The following is a 25,983-nucleotide window of genomic DNA, read 5'->3' on the forward strand; positions in this document are numbered from 1 at the left end:
GTCATGAACAGTAATAAGTGTATCATTGAAGAATTATCGTTGGAGCATTGACAGGATTTAAATTCTGTATCTGTACGGTATAATATTAAGTTCTCATTTTAAGCTTTATATTTGAAAAGCCAGGTATAGCAGAATATTAATAGTAATGTAATAATCACAAGAGTTTCAACATGGTAATAAAGTGCTAGTAGGCAAGTATGTATTTGGTTTTCAAACGGTATCTAATTGTTCTTATCAGTATCGAAAGATCCTGTTACTGCATGTGTCCTTATGTTTTATTTCGTTTCTTTTAGGTCTCTTTTATTCAAAACCTTGTATTTTGTGTAGAAAGAGTTTACCGTGTGCCTGATTTTGGTGTCTGGGAAAGAGGAAGCAAATATAATAATGGCAGCACAGAGCTACATTCGAGGTAATTTGTTTATTTCTAAGGGTTTTTTTTTTTTAATTTAAATGTGTGGAATTTGAATATGAATAAAAATCAAAAGTATTAGATGGGAACTGTGGTTTCTATGTTAATTTCATCTCTTTTTTTTTTCCTATGTGATGCAGATGAAATTCACTTAAAATTAAACCAGAAGAGTCTGCTCTCAGTGCCCATAAACAGATGCAGGAAAGGAGCAGGGTGTCTTTCCCAGCCTCCCGTGGTGTTAGTACATGCATATCAGCCTCCAGTCCACGGCTTGACCTTGCTGCTCAGCCAAGTCATTTTCTTTTTCCTCTTTACAATGACACTCTTTGAAAGATCAAGGAAATTAAAATTGCCAAACACCTATGTATATACATTGCATGTAAAATTCCCTTCCATGTTATAGAGCTGATTTTTGTCCTAATCAGAGATACTTATACCCTTCATATAAAACTTAACATTCATTGGTTTCTCTGAGAGGTGTGGTCACCATCTTGAGCTGTGGTTTAGGGGGTTTGAATAAACAAGAATAGTTGATAACTTATGTTAGTAGTTTATGAGTTTCCTTTACTCCTTAGGGTGAGGGAAATAGTTTTAATGACTGATTGCACCTTTCAGATGTTGTAAATTTTTGCCCAGGAGGTCATCTTTTAACTAAAAAGTGTAGCTCAGTGAGTCCTATCCATTTCACACTAAAAGATTTAAGAATTTAAAGGTGATTAACTATAGGTCAGTTTAGATCATTGAAACTTGAAGTAGAGAAACAGTTTAAGAAACACTGGTTAAGAGGAATCCACAGCTGTATACTTTTTTGGGTAGAAGAACTAATCAACAGAAAACTAAGCCAATATAAGATATAAACTAAGATGTAGAAACTGGCTCCAGATCTCTAGCTGTGTATCATCTCCATGCCTCAGTTTCTTCATCTATAAAATGAAGATAATAATAGTTTCTACTTTATAAAGTTGTTATAATGATTGAGTTAATATATATGTAAAGCATTTGAATACCTGGCATAAGTGAGCACTAGAATACAAGTGTACTCACACATTTAAGAATATTTTAATAACAAAGATTGAAACAAAAAGGACTTCAGTTAACTCTGGTTAACTAAAATACAAACATTTTTCTGTAAGTTTTATGATTCATATGAGGCATTTTTATAGTACACAGCAGAATAGTAGCAATCAGTGAAGAAGTCAGTGAAGTGGAGAAATAATTTGTGGGAAAGTTCAGTTCAGACATTAAACAAATTCTGGCAAATATTAAAAATAGGAAGATAATGTTATATTTCAGCCATAATCCAAATGAAGTTCTCAACATTTTCCAGATTATCAAATTACAAGAAAGAAAGTGGATTTGATTAGAAAAGGTGATTTTTAAAAATTTACCTTTCTAGCATTTATGATTTATCAGACCTTTTATCTGCGTTTTAATAACCGTTTGATACATGCCAATGTTATCCCACTGACATTATTTTCAGTATAAAATATTTGGAGTAGGGTTTTTTCTGTTTATAAAAAGTGTAGTAAACTCAGAAAGAACCTTGGGTGAAAGATACCATCCTAGAAAGTGAAGGTGTTGGAAGGTTTCTAGTGAAAAAACAGGCTCCAACTTGTTTTCTTGTAACTAAGGTGCTAATCTTTAATTGAACCATTAAGGATTGTATTTCAAGGCTTGGAAGATCATTATATGATGTTCTTTGCTACCTTTTGCATGCAAAATTAATCTTAATTGTAGCAGGCCAATTATATTCAAATGGATGGGTAATGAAGTTTGCCATTAGGTTTGGATGATGGGTTTTATACATTTAACATTGATCTTTTAATTTTCTATGGTATACTACTTTACAATTCTCCATAAGAATTTTAAACATTTTTTTCAAATGTGTCTGACCTCAGATCTCCACAAGCCTTCTTGGATGTGTCACCTCTGGTGCCAAAAGGGTCTATTTTGACACTGCAGGCGGACTTGGCGCTGATGGACGCATTGATAGCAGTAGTGGTGGGAGACCAGTATCTTTCTGTGCTCAGGCCTGGGTAGTGGAATGTGGAGCTGCTGCTTAGCCTGTTGCTGCTGTAAGACATCCCAGAACTGTCTGTGCCTGGTTGGATCTGATCTTTACTGCTTAGTGCAATACCCTGTTATATCCTTAAGCTGTCCTCCTCATTTCAGACAGCCTGAAGTAGTATACAGTAACTCTTGCTGTAAGTACCCATACCACCCTTTTTGCCTTCTGGCTTTCTTTGCCTCTAGCTGTGTACTATACGGTCCTCCTTAGCAGGAGTCAGAGAAGAGACAGAGCACAATCTGACTGTTGCCTTGGTGCTCACTAGGGCCTTGGCCAAAGCGACTGGCTTGGTGAATGTTCCTTTCTTCCCTTATCACACTGGGCACATCCCTTCTAAGCTGCAACTTGATCAAAGAAGGTTACCACCCCTAGGCCCCCAAAAGGCACACATAGTATTCTGAGGTCAGAGGCTCCCTTTTCAGCATCCATTCTCAGTGGTCCTTTAATAATTGCAATCTGTGGCACTGTACAGTTACAGAATATATTTTATTTAGGTCGGGCAGGGAACATTATTGCCTTTTCTACGGGAAGAAACTAAAGTTTAGAAGGTTTAGCGATCTCCCCCCGACCCTGCCTTTAAATGATACAACCCAGTAGGTAGTAGAACCAGAACTGGATTCCAGGTGATTGGCCTCCAAGTCCAAAGTTGTTTCTGCTCTTTCACGTTGTATTTTCAAGTCTTAAAAAGTTTTTCTAAAGTTTGAAAGAACAGTAGGGTATATGCTCTTGGTGAAACTGTTATAAGTTTCAAGTATATCTTTGTTTAGTAATCAGTACAGCTTGATTCAGCTTAATGCTTTGATCAGACCCTTCCTGATCTGCCCTTTTCAGCCCCAGGTTTGCTGGTATCCCTTTTAGTCCAAGTTTTTGAATTATTTAGTATTTCTTAGATAAACCCTAGAATTTTTTTCTGAAAGGTGATCTCTTTACATTTATTTGAACCCCATTCTAGCAGCTGCCTCACCCTTTTCAGGGCTTTAGGAAAAGGATCCATTGCTCTAGGCTCACTATGATTTTCTTGAAATGTTTCCTAAGCAAGTGTTCCCTGCTTTCCTGGTTTTTCTGTTGACTTGACTTTCCTCAAGTGACATGCTCCTTTCACTTTCTCCCAGGGTGTCTGGAACTGTGTCAGCTAATTCTCCTCTTTTCTCTTGTTCAGTCTCTAAGTCTTTAACAAATGCCTATGTATTTTAAAATCCTATATTATTTGATTTAATTACATTTTCCTCCATATATCTTTTTGGTACCTATTTATTGTAGCACTAATTCTTAACCCCCAGAATTACGTATCCAAGTAGTCTTCTCAGCTGCTCCAAGTTGAATTAAAGTATTTTAATCTTTATATTGCCCCTTCCTCATTTATGTGAGGATATTCCTACACCTTGGGACTACCTTTAAACCAAAATTCTTTGTTTTGGAGAAGAGATGAGTCATCTATAAGATGTGAATTGAATCTTCACCAAGACTAACTTTGAATTTTTTGGCTGTTGGAAAGAAAAAGGAAAATTGTACTTAATAACTTAGTAATGTGGATATCTGCCCAAATAGAAAGAAAAGTTTTTGAAACATTAACTCCTAAATAGAACTTTCTATTTAATAGCATAATTTCCTTTTTTACTTTGTTAAATCTTATATTTGCGGTACAAATAAGACTGTAGAAGCAAAGAGAATTTAGAAATTTAGATCTGATTTTTCAGTTTTTTTTTTTTTCATGGTTTTATGTTCTATTCGCTTGGCTTTTCTAATAAAGAAAGCCATCACTAAAATATCAGATAAGTAACCATCATATCACCACTTTACTCAGTTTAAGATGCTTTTAGTGACCATTTTATTCCACACAGTGCTTGCTATTTAAAGTAACTACTTGATCTTCTTAAATCATTTTTGATGTTCCAGTCATTGAACTATGATAGAAGCAACTATCCCTCCTTTCTGCTTCATTTTATATATTTTTGCTGTACTGAACAATTCATCAGCACTCATTAAAACTATAGTCCTGTCAAGTCCTTGCTGTTTCAGGGGATATGATTGGGTGGCTCAGGGAGCTAAAGCATAGTGTTAATGAGCAGGAGGATGTGAATTTAGTTCTCATGCTTGTCAATGAATTTTTTGGATTCTGTGGTGGGTTATCAATCACTGAGTCCAAACCCATCATCTTTTCTAGAAAAGCTTTGAAATATGCAACAAATCACTTTTATTACAAACTATCTCCCAAGTGAACATCACTTCATTTTAGCCCTGTTAAATGAATGTTGAGGTAACACTTTTCAAGAATCAGATTGGTGAATGTTCTACTGGTAGTATTCACCTAATATTAATATGTTCAGTAACTAATTATAGAATAATTTAATTTTCTGAGAATGTCTTGTGCTAGTAAAATATTTTTAACTCTTACAACAGTATGTATTATATTTGCCAGTAAAATGTAAGATCACATTAGGAGTATGTTTGAGTTTCTAAATAGCTTGCTGTAGCCAGAGATTTAAATAACTGGTGGATAATAAAGTAACATATTTGTGAATTTCAGTTAAGTCCAATTATTTAACCAATTGCATTGGGAAAGAAAGTTAAAAGAGAAAGAGTTCCACATTTACTCTAGTCCAGGTACAGTATTTGTTTGTTTTTGTAATGCTTTATTTAGAAGACAATTTCCAAATTCATCCTTTAGCTGTCTTGTTAAAGACAAAACCTTGAGTTAGCTACATTGTGCATCTCCTCCAGTGCAGTATTTCTTTTGGATATTTGCCTTTTGAATAATTTATTTATTCTCGCTTCTCAAAATACTACAAACAGTCTTCATAACACATGTACCTCACACTGTAAGTGGAGGTTTTCTGGTATTACTCAGTTAAATGCATGTAAATGTTTGTGCGTTGGGGGCTATAAGGGAACTCCTAGGACATCAGGAACACATTCTTAAGCAAGAACACCAGTTGACGATGGATGTTTTGGCATGAACTGTCAGAATAGATGACCCTTAGGGGCTCTCCTAACCCTTAGGTTCCAGGAGTCTAGAATTCTTATGCAGGTACTATTTGGTTTCCATTTGGAGCATGCAAGGCTGAGTATGATGGGCCTACTTATTCTGGGTACGTGATAGAATTAGGAACCTGACTTAGGTTCTTTTCTAGTTACCTATTGTTGCCAATAAACTACCCCAAATTAGAGGCATAAAACAACAACAATATTTTATTAGTATTAACTCTCATAGTTCTGAGGGTTGCTGAGCTAAGCTAGGTGGTTCCTGCTCAGGGTCTTTTATGCATTTTCCATCAGTTGTGGGTGGGGTTGGAGTCAGCTTGATGGCTTCCTCACTCAGGTATCGGAATGTTGACTGGAACCTTGGCAGGAGCTGTCTGCCACAAGACTTATATGAAGTTTTTTCATATAGACTTCCTCACAACATGGTGGCTGGGTTCCAAGGTCCAGCGTCACAAAAGAGAGGGCCAGGTGGGGGCTGTATTGCCTTTTATGACCTAGCTTTAGAGGTCATGCAGTATAACTTCCACCACATTCTATTTGTTAGAGTCAGTAAGACCAGGCCATATTCTAGTGAGGGGAATAAGAGTCCACCTCTTGATGGGAAGACTGTCAAAGAATTTGCAGACATGTTTTAAACTGGCACATATTTTTCGCTTGGACTTTATTCCTTCAGGTTCTAGGCCTTGTCATTTCTCTGTTTTCTTTTTCCTACCTTCCTGTGGGTTCTTCAGCATTTTTTAGAATTGCGTATTGATTTATCTGTAATGATTTTGAAGGTATCTTTTTGTATAGCTTTTTAGCGATTGCTCTAGGTATTACATTATATATATAAACTGAGTGTACCGCGGTCATTATTTCACCCACTGGAGGCAAATATAGAAGTCTTACCTCCATTTATGTCTTGTTACCCTCCCCCATTTATATTATAGTTATCATAAATATTTTTCCCACATGCATTTAGAACCCACAGTGTTACAACTGTTGCTGTAATTGTCAAACATAATTTATAAAACTCAAGAGGAGAAGAAAAGCCTACCGTGTGTACCCATATTTTTGCTTACTATATTTTTTCTTCCTTTTTGATTGTTCCAAGGTTGATTGGTTGGTTGGTTGCTTGCAATCATTTTGTTTTGAGAACTTACTTTAGTCATACTTTTAGGGTAGATCTACTGGTGACAGATTTCTTATTTTTCTTTCATCTGGGAATGTCTTGTGTAAATAAATAAACAAATAGGATATATTTACTGGTATAAGATTCTGGGTTGACAGTTCTTCTGTTTCAATGCTTGAAAACACTTGCGCCACATCCTTTTAGCCTTCGTGGTTTTTGGTAAGCAATTCATTGTCATTCCATTGTTTTTCCCCTATAGGTAAAATGTTGTCCGTGGCTACTTTAAAGATTTTTTCTTTGTCTTTAGTTTTCAAAAGTTTTGATGTGCCTAGCATGGATATATTTATTTTATTCTGATTGAGTTTCACTCGGCTGCTTGAATCTGTAGCTTTTTGTTTCTTGCAAATTGGGAAGTTGTCTGCCATTATTTCAAGTACTTTTTTTTTTAGCTCTGCCCTTTTTCTTCTCTCCTTGAGGGAGTCCAATGACATGAATGTTAGATCTTTTGTTATAGCCCCAAAGGTCCCTGAAGCTCTCTTTGTTTTTTTTTTTCTAGTCAATTTTTTTCTCTTTTGTTCTGATTGGATAATTTCTATTGTTTTATCTTCCAATTTGGTTATTGTTTCCTCTTTCTCCCCCATTCTGCCATTGATCCTGTCCACTGAGCTTTTAATTTTTATTATTGTAATTTTTCACTTGTAAAAACTTTGTTTACACTTTTCTGTTTCTTAGCTGAGGCTTTCTATCTTTTCACTTGTTTCAATCATATTTATAATTGCTCATTGAAGAATTTTTATTATGGTTGTTTTAAAATCTTTGTTAGATAATTTTAACATTGCTTTCGTCTCAGTGTTAGCATCTATTGATTGTCCTTTTTCATTCAGTTTGGCTGGGTCTGGTTCTAGACGTGATCAGTGATTTTTGATTGAAATGTGGACATTTTGAGTATTATGTTGTAACACCCTGAATCTTATTTTAACTTTCTATTGTAGCTATATTTTTTTGGCACCACTCTGCCAGGGGAAGGGGGCAGGGTCATCACCTCATTACTACTGGGTAGGAATGTAAGTCTAGGTTTTTCTTTGATATCCAAGATGGAGACTCTTCATTGTTGCTGGGTCTAGTTGGGATGCCTAGTTCCCCAGTAGGCCTCCACTGATACCTCCTTGGCTAGGAAGGATAGGAGTGCCTCATTACTCATTCCCAGTTGGCCTCTACTTATGGAACAGGGAGAGGATATGGCCTCTTTGCAGCTGGGCATTAGTGAAAGTACTGACTCTCCATTGGACCTCCTCTGATGCCATCCCAGCAGGAAGGGTAGGTTCACCTCATTACTGGCAAGCAGGTGTGGAAGTCTAGGCTTTCCGTGTGTTCTCCACTGACGCTGAAGTGTGAGGGGGGAGACTTCTTAACACTCATTGGTAATGAAAGTCTTGGCTTCCTTCTTGGACTTCTCTGACACCACATGGCAGCTGAGAGGGTTGCAGGCTGGGTGCAGTTCCTTATTATAGACTCAATGTAGAAGTCTAGGTTCCCCACTAGCCTTTACAGGAGTGAGTGGGGGTAGGGCCACAGTTTTCTTTTCTTGAGTGGTTCTTCTCTAAATTTTAAACTGTCTAAATTTTGAGTGGTTGTTGTCTATTGTGTTTTGCTAGGCTATCCTTTTCCTGGTCCTTTGGCTAGAGAGAGCAGGCTTTTGTTGGGGCTTTTTTTAATGCACCTACAGGCATTTCCTGGTTTTTGGCTTCTTTAGCTCTAAGTCTGGTATATTGGAGGCAAAAAGGAAACTCAGGGAACTTACCAAGTGTTGTTCCTAGAATCCTAAGGCTCCTAGCCAGTCTGCTTTTCCATCTTTCTGAGGCTTTTTATTTTTGTTATGTGATGTCCAGGGTTTTTCGTTGTACTTAGTGAGAGAAATAGGGAAACTTATGTCTACTCCACTTCCCCATCCATGTATTTTAAAAGGTTTCCCACCTATTTACTATCCTGTATTAAAAGTAATGTATACTTGAGAACATTTCATGTAAACAACCCATTGAAAATGTAGATAATGATGATTCGAATAGCTTAGAACAGTGGTTCTCAAATTTAAAGTGCATTTAACCCCCTGGGGGGCTTTTTAACACTGATTGTTGGGCCCCACTCCTGGAGAGGAGTGAGAATTGGCATTTCTAACAAGTTCCCAGATAATGCTACTGCTCTGGGGACCACACTTTGATAATCACTCCTTTAGAGAAATGCTGAAATGATGACAGATCATTAATTTTAAATGATATTAATAGCATATGCATTTGCTTTTAATAAAAACAGAAAAAATGCAATAAGTAAAATAAACTGGATATTAGATCTAAAATATTTAAATGTTATTTATAAGATGACAGTCATATTTTTAATGAAATTTGGGTCTTCCCATTTTCCAGCACTATTGTATGTGGCATTTGAGAGGGCAAAGGAGTACGTATTTTATTATAAACAGAACAATATAGCAAAAAATGAGAGGTATGATGATCAGTTGTTTTGTGAGCATAAAGTAATGCCTATTTTATTGGACTCTAAGCAAAGAGTATTTGAATGGGTATATTAAACCCCACTCTGTGGTAAGTGTATGATGTGCAAGAACTTTTTTTAAGGCTCAGAGTTGATATCAGAAAAGCTCTTTTACATTGATCTGAGCTAATGATGCGCAACCTTGTTATTACTGTGCACATATCATTATAATATACCTTCCTCTAAAGTTCATCTTTTTTTTTCTTGAGTTAGTGAATATAAATGATACTGGAATTAAAACTACTGCCATCAATAGTATGACCATTTGCCTAGATCAAGGTGAACTTAGAAATATTTTTCCCAGAAGATCACTAACTATAAAAAAGAGAAATTAAAATAGTGAAATGTCAGACTGCGATCTCTTAGACATTATTCTTCCTACAGAAGTTGTTCTAAGTTTTAATAAAGAAACTTACTTGTGAATATTCATCAGATAATGGTTCTTATTTTGTAGCCAGATATATTAGAGTTATAAAGTATTTCCTTTTCTCTTTTAGCTCTGTTGGCTTAGCAAAAGCAGCTCTAGAAGCAATTAATGGATTCAACCTCTTTGGCAACCAGGTAAAAAAAACAGCAATAGTAACAGTAAACTGTGATTGTTTTTTTTTGAATTATGTTTTTAATTAATTTGGCCATTCATTAACCAAGTTGTTCCTTATGATCAGAGAATGTCTGAAATTTATGTGGCAGACCATGGTTGAACAGACTTTCCTTTGAATATGATTTGCCGGTTAAATTTTAGTTTTCTAACTAAAAAACATTGCTTAATTAGAAAGAAAAAAATCTCATAAAGAATTCTCATTGTCTTTGTTCGCTAGCTTTTTCCTCAGGTCTCTTGTTGAGCTTTCACAGTTTTAGATATTCCTAGCCTTATATATCATATATTTTCCATATTAGTTCTCATGTTGGTTTCAACTTAATGTAAATCTTATGTAGAGGGGAATTTGTGTAATATGTGCAGCCAAAGAATTGGAAATTTTAATCCTAGTTTAACCCTCAACTGGCTGTAATTATATGTCTAAATCTCATTTTCTTCGGGATAAAAGAGCAATCCTAAGGGTTGCCTTAAATTTTCTTAAAACAAGATCTTTAACAAGTTTCTGCACCCAATCAAGTGACCGTGGATTGAGTTGTCAATGAAAGGGAATAAAATGTAGGAATACAGGTTATTACTCTGGATCAAGAAGTAGGCTAATTGTCTTTAGCAATTTTTGTAAAGATTCTTAAGATGGGAGGGCAAAGGCAGTTTCCAGCTGATATTATAATTAACCCTAAGCTATTAAAATGCTTGGTGGTCTAGTGGTTAAGATTCAGCACTCTCGTTGCTGTGGCCTGAGTTCGTTTCCTGGTCAGGGAACCTCACCACCCATCTGTTGGTTGTTATACTGTGGCAGCCATGTGTTGCTGTGATGCTGAAAGCTATGCCACTGGTATGTCAAATACCAGCAGGGTCACCCGTGGTGGACAGGTTTCAGGGAAGCTTCCAGACCAAGGCAGACTAGGAAGAAGGACATGACCACACATTTCTGAAAAAATTGGCCGTGAAAACCCTATGAATAGCATTGGAGCATTATCTGATACACCACCAGAAGGTGAGAGGATGGAGCAAAAAGACCAGGCGGGGTTCTGCTCTTCGGTACACAGGGTCACTAGGGGTCGGAACGGACTTGATGGCACTAAAAACAACAACCAATTAAAATGCCGAGTCAGTAAAAATACATTTTAGAAAGTTATGCAGATATGCAAAAGGTAACATGGTTTTTGTTATGGCAATTGTAATACTATGTACCCGAAGTCTTGAATTTAAGAAAGTTTTAAGTTGGAGTGTTATAGTACAACTGCCTCTCTTTCACTCCCTACATCCACAAACTCACTTCTGTTCTCACTCTAACTTCCTCTTGGAGGATGGACTCTGCTTACATCCAGGACATGAAGAATGAAGAATGAACATAGACATGAACGGATTGGGAAGAGGGGAGCAGCACCTTATTTTGGGTGCCCAAGACTAAATCGCCCACTTCCCACACTCTTCCTCCTCTCTCAAGACCTCTGGCTGGAGAAATGGAGAGATCAGAGCTCATGGGGGTTTGAGGGGTGTGAGCCTATCGAAATCATGATTATTAATATTATGCCTCTCCTGGAGATTCTTGGTGCCTCTGGCACTGATCTCTTGGCTTATGTCAACATTTCTTTCTCACTGGAAGAGTCAACATACTCATGGAAGTCCCACATGTATCCTTCAGTACTTCTCATTTCCTTTTCACCCTTGCCTCACTCTCAGTACATTCATTTAAATTAGTGTGTACGTGTGTATGTATGAATTTGTGTGTGTATATGTGTGTGTGTATGTCTGTGTTTGTGTTTGTGTATGTATATAGGTATATTAGATAGATAGGTAGGTGGAAAGGAAGGAAGGAGTATGGCATAAAGGTATAAAGGCATAAACATGGCATAAAGGTATGGCATTGTAGCATTATTTACGATGGCCAAGATATGGAAACAACCTAAGTGTCCATCGATGGATGAATGGATAAAAAAAATGTGGTAAATATATATACAATCATGCGTCGCATTGCGATGTTTTGGTCCACAATGGACTGCATATATGATGGTGGTCCCATAAGATTAGTACCATGTAGCATAGGTGTGTAGTAGGCTATACAATCAAGGTTTGTGTAAGTACACTCTGTGATAGTCACACAATGATGAACAGCATACAGTGTGCCTAACAGCACATTTCTCAGAACATATCCCCATCATCAAGTGATGCATGACTATACAATGGAACATTATTTAGCTATGAAAAAGAATGAAATCTTGACATTTGTGACAACATAGATGAACCTTGAGGGCGTTATGCTAAGTGAACTAAGTCAGACAGAGAAAGACAAATAGCATATGATCTCACTTATATGTGGAATCTAAAACAACAAAACACCAAGCATATATATACAGAGAACAGATTGGTGGATGCCAGAGGTCGGGGGTGGAGGGTGGGTGAAATAGGAGAAGGGGGTCAAAAGGCACAAACTTCCAGTTATAACATAAGTCATGGGGATGTAATGTGTATCATGGTGACTATAGTTAATAATACTGTATTGCATATTCAAAAATTGCTAAGAGTAGATCTTAAAAGTTCTCTTCACAAGAGAGAAAATTTTTGTAACTATGTACGGTGATGGATGTTAACTAGACTTATTGTGGTGATCATATTGCAGTATATACAAATATTGAGTCATTATGTTGTACACCTGAATCTAATATAATGTTATACGTCAATTATACCTCAATTAAAAAAAAAAGAATGGCATTGTATTTGGAGTCAGGAGACTCACTGTACGCTCTGTACTCCCACCAGTGAGTTCTGTGACATTGGCTAGTTGTTTGCCTGTCTCGGCTTCCTCATCTAAAAAAATAGGGATAATGATACTAGGACCTAACTCAGAAGGTTTTCATGCAAATAAAAAGCTTAGTATAGTGCTTGGCAAAGATCAAACCCTCAATAAATATTATCTCTTGTTATTGTTAATGAAGTACTGGTAATGTTAAAGAACGGAAATGAAGAGATTGGACTGAAAAGCCTCTAGAGAGTATCTCAAGGAGACTTAGAGGAGTCATGGACTAAATCAATAGTGTTACAGCAGCAGTCTGGAAAGATACAGGTCTTGCTCTTCTGCCTTCCATGGCATACCAAGTAGTGTGCTGAATGGAGTTTTGTGTCTATTTTGTGTCTACATTATAAGGTATTGGTCAGCTCTTTTTTGCAATCGTGCCATCTCCTTTGATGTCCCTGAGTCTTAGTGTATGTTGCTTATGTGTCTGGTATATATACTACATATATGCCTCCACCTACATAGAAGCCCACACGTATACATGCTACCTTTCCTAACTACCCATCTTTCAGGGCTCTGTCTTCAGCCTACTTTTCCCAGGAAGCTTTCATAGATCTCTTAGCCATAACTCTAAAAGCACTGAATTGCTCTACTATACTTTCTGATTCTGAGTTATAAATATACTGCTAGAATTGTTCCTCAGCCATAATGTCTCAGTCTTGGCTGCACAGTGGAATTATTTGCAATACTGATTGCTGGGCTCTACCCCTGGAGATTCTGATTTAATTGGTCTAGGGGGAGACCTTGGCCTTGAGATGTTTCCAACTGCCCAGGAATTGTAATGTTCAGCCGAGGATGAGAACGACTGCTCTAAGCAGAGTTAATATTGACCTTGGTTAGCTCATGTCCATTCTCAGCGGAGCTGTGTGCCAAATGTTTGCCGAGTTGACTATTCGTTGAGTATTTTGGATGGAAATATAGACAAATAATATCTTATTCCTTTAGCCACATAGATGTCACATGTTGCAAGTGGAGCTCTCCATGTTCCTTTTTTTTGGATAATATCAAACAGTATCCTAGTTTTACCAATTCCCTTTCATTTTTGTTTCTGATGTGGAGAATTACAGAAACCTGACTTTGTTAATGTTAAAATTCCCACCTCTACAGCAAAGTTAAAAATATACCTGCTAAATAGTAGCACATTTAAGAGTGCATATGATCTTTTCAGTGTTTAATCATTTTATCATATTGCTCCATGTACTTCAATGGGCTGTGGTCTAATTAGAAGTCAGTGGCTGGGAAAAGAACTGATGTAACAAAGAAATGTAACAAAGAAATGTTTTTATTCAAATGAAAACCTATAGAAACCTCCTCAAGATTTGAGGGATTTCAGATCAGATGAATATTCTCAGCTATTTCCAAAAACTGTTGATGTAGTGTTTTAGAAGACCTGATCATGTGTCTTTAACTAAATTAATTTAGAGCTTTGAAAAAGTACACCTATTGATCGCAACTCAGACAATCTTAGATCTTTGGAGCTGGAAGGGCCCTTCTCTCAAAATGAGTGGTCACAGAGTTGAGGTGGCTTTTCACTGGTCATGCAACAAAGAGGCAGAACAGGAATTAAACCAAAGCCACTTGGGAATGAATCTGGAATATCAACTATTAGTACAGGAAATCTTAAATCTTGAATGCTTTCTACCTTTAGAGGTGAGAACTGTGCATTTGCTTTTGAAAACTTTTAAGCCATTTTCTTCTTTTTTAAAAAATTTAATTTTTTTATTGAGGTGTAATCGACATATTAGTTTCAGGTGTACAACATAGTGATTCAGTATTTGTATATATTATGAAATGATCACCATAATAAGTCTAGTTAACATCCAAACCCACACGTAGTTACAAATTTATTTTTCTTGTGGTGAGAACTTTTAAGATCGACTCTCCTAGCAACTTTCAAATATGCGGTACAGTATTGTTAACTGTAGTCACCATGCTGTATATCACGTCCCCATGACTTATTTATTTTATAACTGGAAGTTTTTACCTTTTGACCACATTATTTTCTTCTTAATTGTTGAACTTCTGAATGAGACATCCACTTGGCAAACAGCGTGAAAGGCTTGCCTTTTGCCCTTTTTGTGCTTCAGTGTATGAGATAAGACAAATGTTAATTTTTATTTTTATGGAAAATTGTTGGGTGGAATAAGCTTTTAGCTTTGATAATGGTTATTATGTGTTCTTACACTTCCTTTCTTCTTTTTTTTAAAATGTCAGACTTGTCTTATTATTCAAGGAAAAAACCTTATCATTTAAATCTTCCCTTTGAAAGCAAGTTATTTTTCTTTGGCAGAAAATATCTAAGAAGAAAATGTGATAAAATGGCCTAATGTCTTTAGTGATAAGTTTATAATAAAGGCTAATTTGGAGCATTTAGAAACATACTCATCAATATGAGAATCACATATTTCATCATACTTTCAAATATGTTCTCTATAAATATAGTGACATATAATATTTAAGTGATATTTGACAATATTTAAATAATAATTTTTAAATAAATTATAATTCACACTCAGCAAATGTCATAGACATGCTAAGCAACAGTTTTGTGGTTCCTGGGTCTGAGTCTCAGCTCTCCCCTTTCTGAAACCCTAAGAATTACTACTCAGGTTCACCTCGCTCTGTAGTTGGAAAGTTCTTTTAACGCATGTGAGTAGAATCTTCTGTAGAAAAGAGAAGCATGGCTTGTGAGAGGGGCTGCTGGAAGCTACTGTTGGGCCAGTAAGTAAAAGTTGACTATTTACATGCCCATTGCCACCACAGCCATGATGCAGAGGGGTAATTCCCATCAGTAAATATCCTTTCTGTAAGAATCCTGCTCTCCAGGCTCTGCCACGGAGCTCAAGAACAGCTTAATGCTGAACTAGGGAAGAAAGTCTCCTGATGGTAGTTCTGTGGTATGATTTTGCGTTCAGAAGAACAGAAATCATGTGTAGTAGATACACTGAGTGGGTTCATCTTGTTTTATGCTTTGATGCTATGTGGCAGCAAGCCTATTAGCTCAGGTTCAGAGAAGTGATTGATGGGGTAAAGAAAGGCCCAGACAATCCTTCAAATCATTTCCCTTTGAATTGAGACTAAACAGATCAGCAGTGTCTTATGGTCATAGATGTCACCCTTGGCTTTAGGTACCATCTCAAAAGTGTTTGTTGCAGTCATGGAGTCTGGGGTAGATGGTTCAGTGCAGCTCTTCCCCACCATTGGAACTCAAGTCCCCATGACAGTGGTTAGGTTGAATCATCTTCTAGTGTATTTACTAGAAAGTAGTCATGGAAACACAGTTTGGGAATACAGTTTGAGCTATCAGTCTTAAAATATGCTCTGTAGATGGAGTCAGGATATGATGGTAGAGTTGTGATAATTTCAGGAAATGGAAGATGAAAATAAAATATACAGTGTTAATCAGATACTTTGGAGTGACATATACATATAAAACATCCTTTCATATTCCTGGTTTTGATTGGAGAAATCACAATACTGACAAATGAGCTGAGGCCAGAATCTAAAAGGTAATGACTAGAGAAATTGCTCATGTTATGCAGAGCATTCAAAGCAATGCAGACATATCAAACTTCCTTTGAAATTTGCAGGCATAAAATTAATGTGTCTGATGATTTAAAGTTGGTGATAATTGATTCCATAAGTAGGGTCTCCTTGATGACTTTCTTAAAAATTTGCTTCTGAACAGGAATAGGTGCCCATGGTCTTAGGTGAATTTTATGGTGAATTTTATCTTCCTGTGAATCTTGGCCCTATGCCTAAGCATGGTATATTTTTTAAGAGGACAGCCACACAATATAGTTAACTAGCATTTGCTCTCACTGTTAAAATCCAGTAATATTATGAAATTATTTTTCCCTTTGTGCATATTTCTTAGAGGCTGGCAGAGGAAGAAACCTGAACAAATACTTTGATGAATTTAGATAAATAAACCATTTATTCGTGGCCAGAAAATAGAAATTGGCTTGTTTATATTAATCAGATAATGGCAAGAATTGCCAAATTTGCTATTTCACTTCATTATTTATAAATTACACTAGTTAGATTTTATCTTTTAAAAATTCAGTTCAAGGCAGACTGATTTGGCATGAAATTAACTTTATTAATTATGAGCCTAAGGATAAATTATAAGTCCTGTTATTTTGTGTATTCACAGGCTCCCAACATCTCATACCTATTCATTTCTCTGCTGTTTGTTCTAACTACCCTGCCTGCTCCCCTTCCCACAAAAATTCAGATCCTAGCTTTGGTCCTTGCCTTCTCCATGAAGTATCCCAGGTTCCCTATTTTGTTTTTTTTATGTTACCTTTAGAGATTTATTATCATTATTATTCTCTCATCTAAGCCACTCACTTGGTACATAGGCCCATATCTTGGTACATCGTCATGTATTGCCTTCCATGTGCAGTCTTTTTGTTTTGTTTAATATTCATCTGGTTAGGACTGAATATCACCTGGGTCAGCTCCTTGAGAGCAGAGGTCAAGTTCTATCTTGTTTTCCTCAAAGCAGAGAACACATCACTCTGACAGTGGCAGATACCGCATGAAGCTTTGTTGAATTCAATTTTGTCAGTGGATATGAAAACTAGGGAATTTCAAATAATAGAAAGGACAGTTTAGCGTTAATCTGGTTGTAGAATGACAGCCTCACTCATTTCTTCTTCATTTATTAATTTACTCGTCAGAGTTAAAACAGATTTAAGAAATGATATTATGAATGAGAAATCATTCTATTTTTTTTTTTTTGGTGAGGAAGATCAGCCCTGTGCTAACATCTGCCAATCCTCCTTTTTTTGCTGAGGAAGACTGGCCCTGGGTTAACATCTGTGCCCGTCTTCCTCCACTTTATATGGGACGCCGCCACAACATGGCTTGCCAAGCCGTGTGTTGGTGCGCGCCCAGGATCCGAACCGACGAACCCCATGCTGCCGCAGCGGAGCGTGCGCGCTTAACCACTTGCACCACCGGGCCGGCCTGAGAAATCATTCTATTTTATGAGCTAATACTCATGTATGTACATGGGTTAACAGGAAAAATGTACATATAGTGAGTCTGATATTTGGAGGTAGGGCCTAGTACCACTAGACATTGAGTTTCAGTCTAGGTGATTGATTTGAGGTATTTTAGTTTCAGAGTGAATGCGTCTTTGAAGTTGGTGAGAATTAGAATGATAGTTCTCTTCTTCCCTTCCCCATGTGTTTTTCTGAGTATTCTCTTATAATGGAAGCTGTATTTGTATTCCAGTTTCATTCTCTGTGTTTTCAAAATGTTTAGCTCCCCAGTAAAAGAACAAAGCTATGTTTACTTATGGCTATGCTCGTAAATATGGAAAGCACTAATGGCTAAATATTAAATTTTTTTTAACTTGGTTAGCAGACCAATTGACATTTTTTGTTACACCTGTCTTTTTGTTCAAGTTTTTTGGCTCTTACTTGAAAGATATTTTTTATTGTGGGAAATTGTATAACTTAGTGGTTAAGGTGTGGGCTTCTGTGTTAGAGACTTGATTTTGAACCCGTGCTCTGTTAAACTAAGATTTAGCATCTTTTTCAGTAAAATGGGGATAATAATCCTCTATATATGGGGATTAAATGAGATAACCCATGTGAAGCATAAAGCACAGTGCCTGACACACAGTGAATATTAGCTTTTATTTGCATTTTTATTATTTGAGATTCTCCTGTCTCTATATTTTAATCAAGTAGTTTTTATATCTATAATTCTAGATTGTATCTAAATTTGCTTGGTTTGATCATATAATCAACATTCTTTATTAGGACTGTACAATTCAGATTTTGTGAACTCAAATTGGTTCTTCTTTTATTCCTTGTCAAAAATGTGAGTAAACTATTTGTATTTTTATTAACATAAATATCCTTAATTGATTAGGTATCTTATAATCAATACATTTTGATTTATAAGAAGACTGAGGAGAAATAGGGAAATGTAAAAATAACATTTTTTATGATTATAAAATGAATGTTTATTGCAAGAAATTTGGGAAATGCTGAAAGTATAAAAAAAGAAAATTAAAATCTTCTGTAATGCCACTCTCAATGCAACCAATGTTAGTGTTTTTGTGAAATTTCTTACAGTCAAAATGCCCAATGTTCTACAAGTCGTTTTTTCTTAATTTAGGAAATGTTTTTCTCTTTCTCGTTCCAGGGCTGTTCTTGGTCGATTATATTTGTGGATCTCGATGCTCACAATCGCAATAGGCAAACTTTGTGCTCACTCTTACCCAGAGAATCAAGATCTCATGTGAGATATTTTTATAATAAATTAATATGAGCTATCGTTTATGATTGTTATGTAATTTTGTTTACTTTTCTAAGAATGTGTTCCAGAATGTTAGAGGTTGCCAGCAGAGAAGAGAAGAGAGAATAGACGTTGCCTCTCACTTGCCTGGTCTGTGGAGGTCTTGTTCAGGAAGTGAGCAGAGCTGTGGACACAGCTGCTTTGTCTTTCGAGTCTTTTGTAGAACAGGAGAAAAGTAGACCTTTTATTTTTTCAGGAGGGAGTAGCAACATTATACCAAAATGAATTTTTTTGTCACAGAATATTAGAAAAATATTTTTCATAATTTATATTCCTTTTGAATAAAATTATTTTTCATGCGTCTTTTCTCTCATTCGAGTCACAATTTTTTTTGTCTGATAAACTTTTATATGCCTATAGTACGCAATTGCGGATTTTTATAGGGGTTATTTATGGCTCTATTCTTAGAAAACACTCAAAATGGAATAATTTAATTATTTAAAAATAACTGTTTTATAGAAGTAATGCAGGATTATGATAAAAGAAAAACAAAACCCACAAATAAGCAAATAATAATAATATAATATCCACTCGTTATTCCACCACTCAGTTATAATCTTAGGGTGACAACATTTGTGTTTATATGTTTTTAAATATTTTTATATACATATATACTTTTCATTTTATAATACTGGGAGAATATTGTTCATAATATTTGATAATCTGGTTCTATGAATGGACATGTTTCCAGATCAATAAATGTTTCTACAATATAAACTTTAATGGCTGCTAATTTACTTATCTAATTGTTGGACATTTAGATTGTTTTGTGTTTTTCACTGATACCAAAAAATTGTTATGAGAAACTAAGTTTTAATGATTAGTTATTGGTGTTAAATTTTTACACACTGCCTTAATTAATATCTTAAAGTTTGAGTCCAGTGTTGAACCTTGAAAATACTCTTTATTGGTGAATAAAGTTTTATCTCCTCTGTAAGCTTCACTAAACCATACCATATAAGCGTCTGTGTGTCCCTTGCAGCACAGCAATCTCACTGTCAGTTAAAGACTTTTATTGACTTATTTATTGACTTATTTCTTATTTGTTTACCTTTTATTATCTATTCCTTATTTATTGACTTATTTTTATCGGCTTTTCATCTCCATGATTCTCCTTGGGCTGTGTTGATCATATCACTGCAGGCACTTACAGTCCCTTCTTTTTTTTTATTGCTGCCAGAACACAGATGCTGCCCTGCTCCCCTGCATCACTTATCCTGCATTTGCCCTGGATGATGAAGTTCTGTATAGCCAGACACTTGATAAAGTGGTTAGAAAATTAAAAGGAAAATATGGATTTAAACGTTTCTTGAGAGATGGATATAGAACATCACTGGAAGATCCCAACAGACGCTGCTACAAACCAGCTGAAATGAAGGTATCAAAAACTATTCCATATCAGGGCATAACAGAGTGGTCAAAAGCACCGATTGAGGAGTCAGACTTCTTGGGCTTGACTTCTGGGTCTGCTACTTACTAGCTGTCTGGCCTTGGGCATGTTAATTAACCTCTCTGTGTTAATATTCTTCATTGGTAATATAATAGTACCTACTATTATTGGTCCTATTATTGAGGTTCTTGTGAGGATTAAATGAGTTAGTATATATAAAAATGCTTAGATTGGTGCTTCGCACATCGTAAGCACTTGATAAGTGTTAGCTCTTACCACCAGTGAAGCCCATTTGCTCATATGGAGCCATATTGATTCATCGGGTGAATAATTCTTCTTTCACACTTTCAGAACTCTGCCTGCCTGTTTCATACCATTTGTCTCATGTAATAGAAAATATCTATTTGTGATCCAATTTTCAATCTGTTAAGCAAATGCTCTTTTTTTTTGTTTCACTTAGACACTTCCCTTTGAAATATAGTCCTCTAAATAATTAGTTTTAAAATATTTTCTATTTCAAATATACATATGTACCACTATATCTAGATTTATACTAGGTGTTTTTAAGCTGTCCAGAAAACTATAACACCCCCCAAAAAGGTAAGCGTGCCTCCACATTGCTGAATACAATTAGTGGGGTAGATTGAAAATTACTTTTGTAAGCATTGTCATAATTTTGACTCATTCACTGAAGATAGGGAAAATCCCATGAATCTGTATATAAAAAATGTCCAGGCAGCATGGTACCTTGTAATTTGTTTGACAATTAAATACTCTTTTAAAATTTAGTATACATTTAGTTTTGCAGAACAGCGAGACACAGTATTTATCATTTTATTTAATTTCACAACTGACTATCATTTGGGAGCATTAGGAGCCATTGTATTGTGTACATCTTTGAAACCTTACAGCAGTCTGTTAGATTAAGCCAAAAGATCCGTTTATCTCTTAAACACCTTGAGATGTTTCTTTTCTATTTAATACCTTTCCTGTGCTGATTTACAGCACTTACATTTGAACTGGACCCCCTGTAACTACCACCCTGCATACTTTCAAGTTTGGATCAGTCCAGCAGGCTCTCTCTATTTCCCACCTATTGCTGAGCACCACTGAGAAAGGCCACAGCAGTGTGGATAGATGCCACCCCGGATTTAGGACATCCATCTTGCTTCAGTTCTCATCATTGCTTTCACTGCTTGTTAGTTCTGCTATGTGACCCTGCCAGGGACTCCTCTTATAAGCTTTTCAAAATTTTTTCCATTTGTACTCAAGTTCCCAGACTTGACTTCTCACTTTCTACTTGTTAGCCTTACATTTCTGTTTGGCCTCCTCCACTGCATCTATCCTTCATCCATACTTACCTCCATCTCTCTTGTCTCCCAGAAGTTGCTGTCTGTTCTTCATTCTAAGGCTAACCCTCCATATGTACACCTCATCCTGTTCTCTTTTAGTTCCTAGGATTCTTGGTGTATCATTTGTCTTCTTCCCTGATAGATAGGTGTCTGTTTTTATCTCTTTCTTTTTGTCTCCTCATCTTCCCTACTTCTTCCTTCCCGCTGTTTTGCTTCCCCAACTCAAATCAGCTTCTTTTTCTTCACATAAACACAATGAAGTTCATAATTAAAAAAACAAACAGAAAACTCTCCCTCACCACTCACCCCTGTCTGCCTCCCATCGCCTCTCTCTTTGTGGCTACACTTCTGAAAAGCATGGTCCATTCTAGGTGTAGTACCTCGTTTGCCTCTACTCACTCCTTCACCTTATAACCCTGCTCCTCTTCCCAGTACTTCCGGGAGCTGTGCTGGCTTCAGTCAGTTTAGGTCACTGGGTCATAGTGGATGCTTTTCTGGCCTTATTTCACTTATTTCCTTGGCATTTGGGTGTCTTAACTGAGTTCTCTTACTTGGAACGTTTTCTGTGACCCCATTCTCTTCCTGACTCTGCTTACTTCTCTCACTGTCTTTGTTAGTCTCCTCTGCAGGTTCCTCTTCTTCCACCTCTTAAATATTACTCTTCTCCTGGGTTCCATCCTTACTCTTCTGCTATTCATGCAATCATAGCTATCACTGTTAACTTTAGTGTCTCTATCCCTAACTCATACTTCTCCCCAGGAGTGCCCTACCATGTATCCACCTGCCTTCTGGACGTCCTCCCTTGGATGCCCTGCAGTCTGCTTATGTGCGTCTCCCCCTCTTCTGCCCAGGTTGCAAACCTGAGAGTCATCCTAGGCACTTCATTCTCACTCACCCCTTGTTGTCACTCACCAAGGCTGACAGATTTAACCTTCCTCTCTATTAACTCCTTGGTTTAGGCTAGTGGTTCATAACAAAGAACAGTTTTGCTCTCCCGGGGGCCTTTGACAATATCTGCAGACATTTTTTCATTGTCACCACTTGGTGGGTGCTACTGGCATCTGGAGGTAGAGGCCAGGGATTCTACCAACATCCTGCAATGCACAGGATAGCCCCTACAACCAAGAATTATTTTGCCCAAAATGTCAATAAATGCTGAAGTGGAAAAACCTTGGTTTAGGCTATCATCTTTTCTCTTTGGATTATTCCCAGCAGCCTTCCAATTGGTCTCATTTCTTGCCCTAAAACTCTCTTCAACACTGCCTGCTGTCCATCTAGCAAGTAAATCTAATGAATAAATCTGATCCTGCTCAGTATTCAACAGTGGTTCTGTGTCGCTTCCAGATCAAAGTCTTAGTCTCTTAGCGTGACCCGCCAGGCTCTTCTTGGTCTGGCTGGCCTGGCCCCCGTGTTGGGCTTCAGCTTTCCCTCTTTCTTCCCTGCTTCTTCCAGAAATACTGAATTGCTGGTAGTTTCTTTAAGAAACTTTGTGCTTCCATGCATCTGTAGTTTATACTTTTGTTTCTCTGTGTGGAGTTCCCTTAGCTCATCTCCCTGGAGAAATCCATCAAGCATTAGCTGAAGCATCTCTTTTCCTATACACCCTTCCCTGACCCCCTAGGCAGACTTGGGTCTTTCATTCCCTGTGTTTCTGGTATATCACGTATATAGATTTCATCGGGTGCTACAGTTGTTCGTTTACATGCCTGCCTGTCCCCTAGGCTGTGAGCTCTTGAGGGCAGCTTCTCTGTCTTTTTGTCTTCACAGCCCTCTGTCTAGTTGGTGCCAGGCATTGCTGAGTACTTCACAAACGCTTATTGAATGAATGACTACTGTGTGTGATGGATTAAATGAATGAGTGTTTGAATAATAAGAGTTCTGAGAAAAATTTTTAAAAAAGAACAATGAAACTACTTATAAATCAGTCCAATTTTGTTATTACTATAAATGAATCTTTTATGTACATCCTAACTATAATTATTCTAATTAATATAATTTTCTAGTTAATTTAGTGAAATTTTTAATATTTTATTTTCTGTTTTAGCTATTTGATGGCATTGAATGTGAATTTCCCATATTTTTCCTTTACATGATGATTGATGGTAAGTGAGCTTTCCTCCTGAAATTTAAGCTATAGGATATAAGTGGTTTAAAGAAGAGAAAAATGAAATATGACTCCTTTCAGCTAGGAAAATAGACCGCACCCAGTGATGTTAACTGCTCTGCATTTTTGTATGCTACTCTTCTGCTTTCTGAGTGAATATTAAATCATTTTCTGTAAAAGAATTTAAAGAATTAAAGAAATACTTTATTTAAAAAATGATGCAAACATATTTTCATATTTGCAAAGAAGTTTTTTTATGAATAGAAAGCACGAATACCATAATTCGTAACATTGTGAATATCTATAATATTTACACATATAAATAGAGATATTTCAATTAAAATTCTGTTTTCGATTCTAAATGCTAACATGACCTTCTAAAATCAATTTCCTGAAAAAAATATCACACACGTTTGCATTACCTTTTTCAATTTTATTTTTATCATTTATGTAGAAAATTACCAAAATAATTATAACTGGGCTAATAGATTTTCCTAAGGTAAAATTTCTGTGGTGCTTATTGAGCTCAGATACTGCTGGATTTTATATTTTACATTTTAGGAGTTTTTAGAGGCAAAATCCCAGCCAAGTAAAGGAATATCAGGACCTTCTGACTCCAGTACTTCGTCAGACCACAGACGGTATAGTTGGCTTGTTTTTCAAGAAATTCTTCCTACTGATATTTCCTTCACATTCTTTTGAAATACCTAAATGATTGCTTTTTAAACAGAACAGTTTATTTAAATTGAAAAAAATGAATGAGATCTTGAATGAATTAGAAAGAATAATTTATTAATTTGCTATAATAAATTTGTTTTTATAAAAGGAGTTCATTAGGCAATACAAGGATGGAGACGAATTTAGGTCGTCATGGCTGTAGTAATTGGAAAATAGTTCATTGGCTAGGCCCAGGTTCTTCATCTGTTATCTACTGTGTAACTCCACTCTGTGTAGTGCGGCAATAATATAAAATGACTGATTTGTATTCAGGTCACCAGAAATGGTATGTTCAGGTGACTGCTGCCCCCTCCAGAGGGCCAGCTAGAGGCTCTGTCCTAGCCTAAAGGTACTACCATTGTCAAGAACATTCTGGCCTCCTCTTTGGAGTTGCTTCTAGGGCTTTTAGCATGTTATTTTGAATGTCTGCTGTGATGCTAAAATGTCATCCTTTGAGGATGGGTTTAATATTTTAGAAATGGTCAAAAGGCCCCATCTTATGAGTAGTATGTTGGTTGCAGTTAAACACTGTCAGGGCCCATAAAAGAACATAACTGATTTTTCTGTATGACTAGAAAACTAGTTATCAAAGGAATTCCAAAGGAGAAGTTCCAAATATCTTTGGGGTTTGGAAGTATTAATAAAATGAGAATATGTTCTCATAAGTGAACAGCTTTGAAAACATATTTATCTGGAAGTTAAAAATTATGATTTGTTGGGGCTGGCCCAGCGGCGCAAGCAGTTAAGTGTGCGCGCTCCACTGCAGCGGCCGGAGGCTCACCGGTTCGGATCCCAGGCGTGCACCGACACACTGCTTCTCAAGCCATGCTGTGGCAGTGTCCCATATAAAGTGGAGGAAGATGGGCACGGATGGTAGCCCAGGGCCAGTCTTCCTCAGCAAAAAAAAGAGGAGAATTGGCAGATGTTAGCTCAGGGCCGATCTTCCTCACACAAAAAAATATATATATATGATTTGTTGGTAAAAAATGGATGGTTTATGGGCACAATGCATGAACTGGCGGTTACAGCACTGAGCCCTGTTCCTATCTCACATGAAGTTTGTGATATTCTTTAGAGTTTTCCACAAGTACCCTAAATACTTCACAGTATGTGCTCACCCTTTAAAATACTTGTAATGTTAAAGTAGTGAAATGTTTATGGATAAACATTGAATTTGAAATAAAAATTAATTAATTTATTTATGTCTTTATGTTCCAAATAATTACTTGTGCAATGTGAGAAATAATGTAATGCGTGTGGTAATGCATATGATATTTAAAATCCCTTGAATGAGATCTTTTAGTACTCAGTGGTAAATCATTGATGCCTTGAGATGGTGGTTTAGTGTACCACACTTTAGGCTTCATCATATTCAGAGAGTGGTGTTCAAACTACTCCCTGTGAATCATAGACCTTTTTACTAGTTTTAGACACAAATATCGTGATTGATTGATGCATGAAGAAGGAAGCAAATTTTAGGGAAATTAGGGAAATTAAGTTTACTATGGGCTGATATTGCAAAAAGTCTTCTGTAGCACTCTACTGGAATTGGGTTTTTTTCCCCCTTTACATCATCCACGGAGATTCTAGTCT

At 36.5% G+C, this 25,983-nt stretch overlaps 2 long non-coding RNA genes and 1 pseudogene across 2 annotated transcripts; all 3 read left to right on the plus strand.

Annotated features, from left to right (window-relative positions):
• Window positions 1-25,983, plus strand: part of LOC131401856 (adhesion G protein-coupled receptor E1-like) — a 431,573-nt pseudogene that overhangs the window by 161,431 nt on the left and 244,159 nt on the right.
• Window positions 293-20,188, plus strand: LOC131401881 (uncharacterized). The gene is made up of 4 exons (XR_009218077.1): window positions 293-409; window positions 9,615-9,678; window positions 18,675-18,770; window positions 20,008-20,188. It is a non-coding gene; the product is annotated as an uncharacterized LOC131401881 (long non-coding RNA).
• LOC131401887 (uncharacterized) lies at window positions 20,187-24,251 on the plus strand. Its single transcript, XR_009218082.1, has 3 exons — window positions 20,187-20,205; window positions 23,614-23,671; window positions 24,235-24,251. It is a non-coding gene; the product is annotated as an uncharacterized LOC131401887 (long non-coding RNA).

This window comes from Diceros bicornis (genome assembly GCF_020826845.1).
Source record: "Diceros bicornis minor isolate mBicDic1 chromosome 21 unlocalized genomic scaffold, mDicBic1.mat.cur SUPER_21_unloc_1, whole genome shotgun sequence".
Taxonomy (NCBI): domain Eukaryota; kingdom Metazoa; phylum Chordata; class Mammalia; order Perissodactyla; family Rhinocerotidae; genus Diceros; species Diceros bicornis.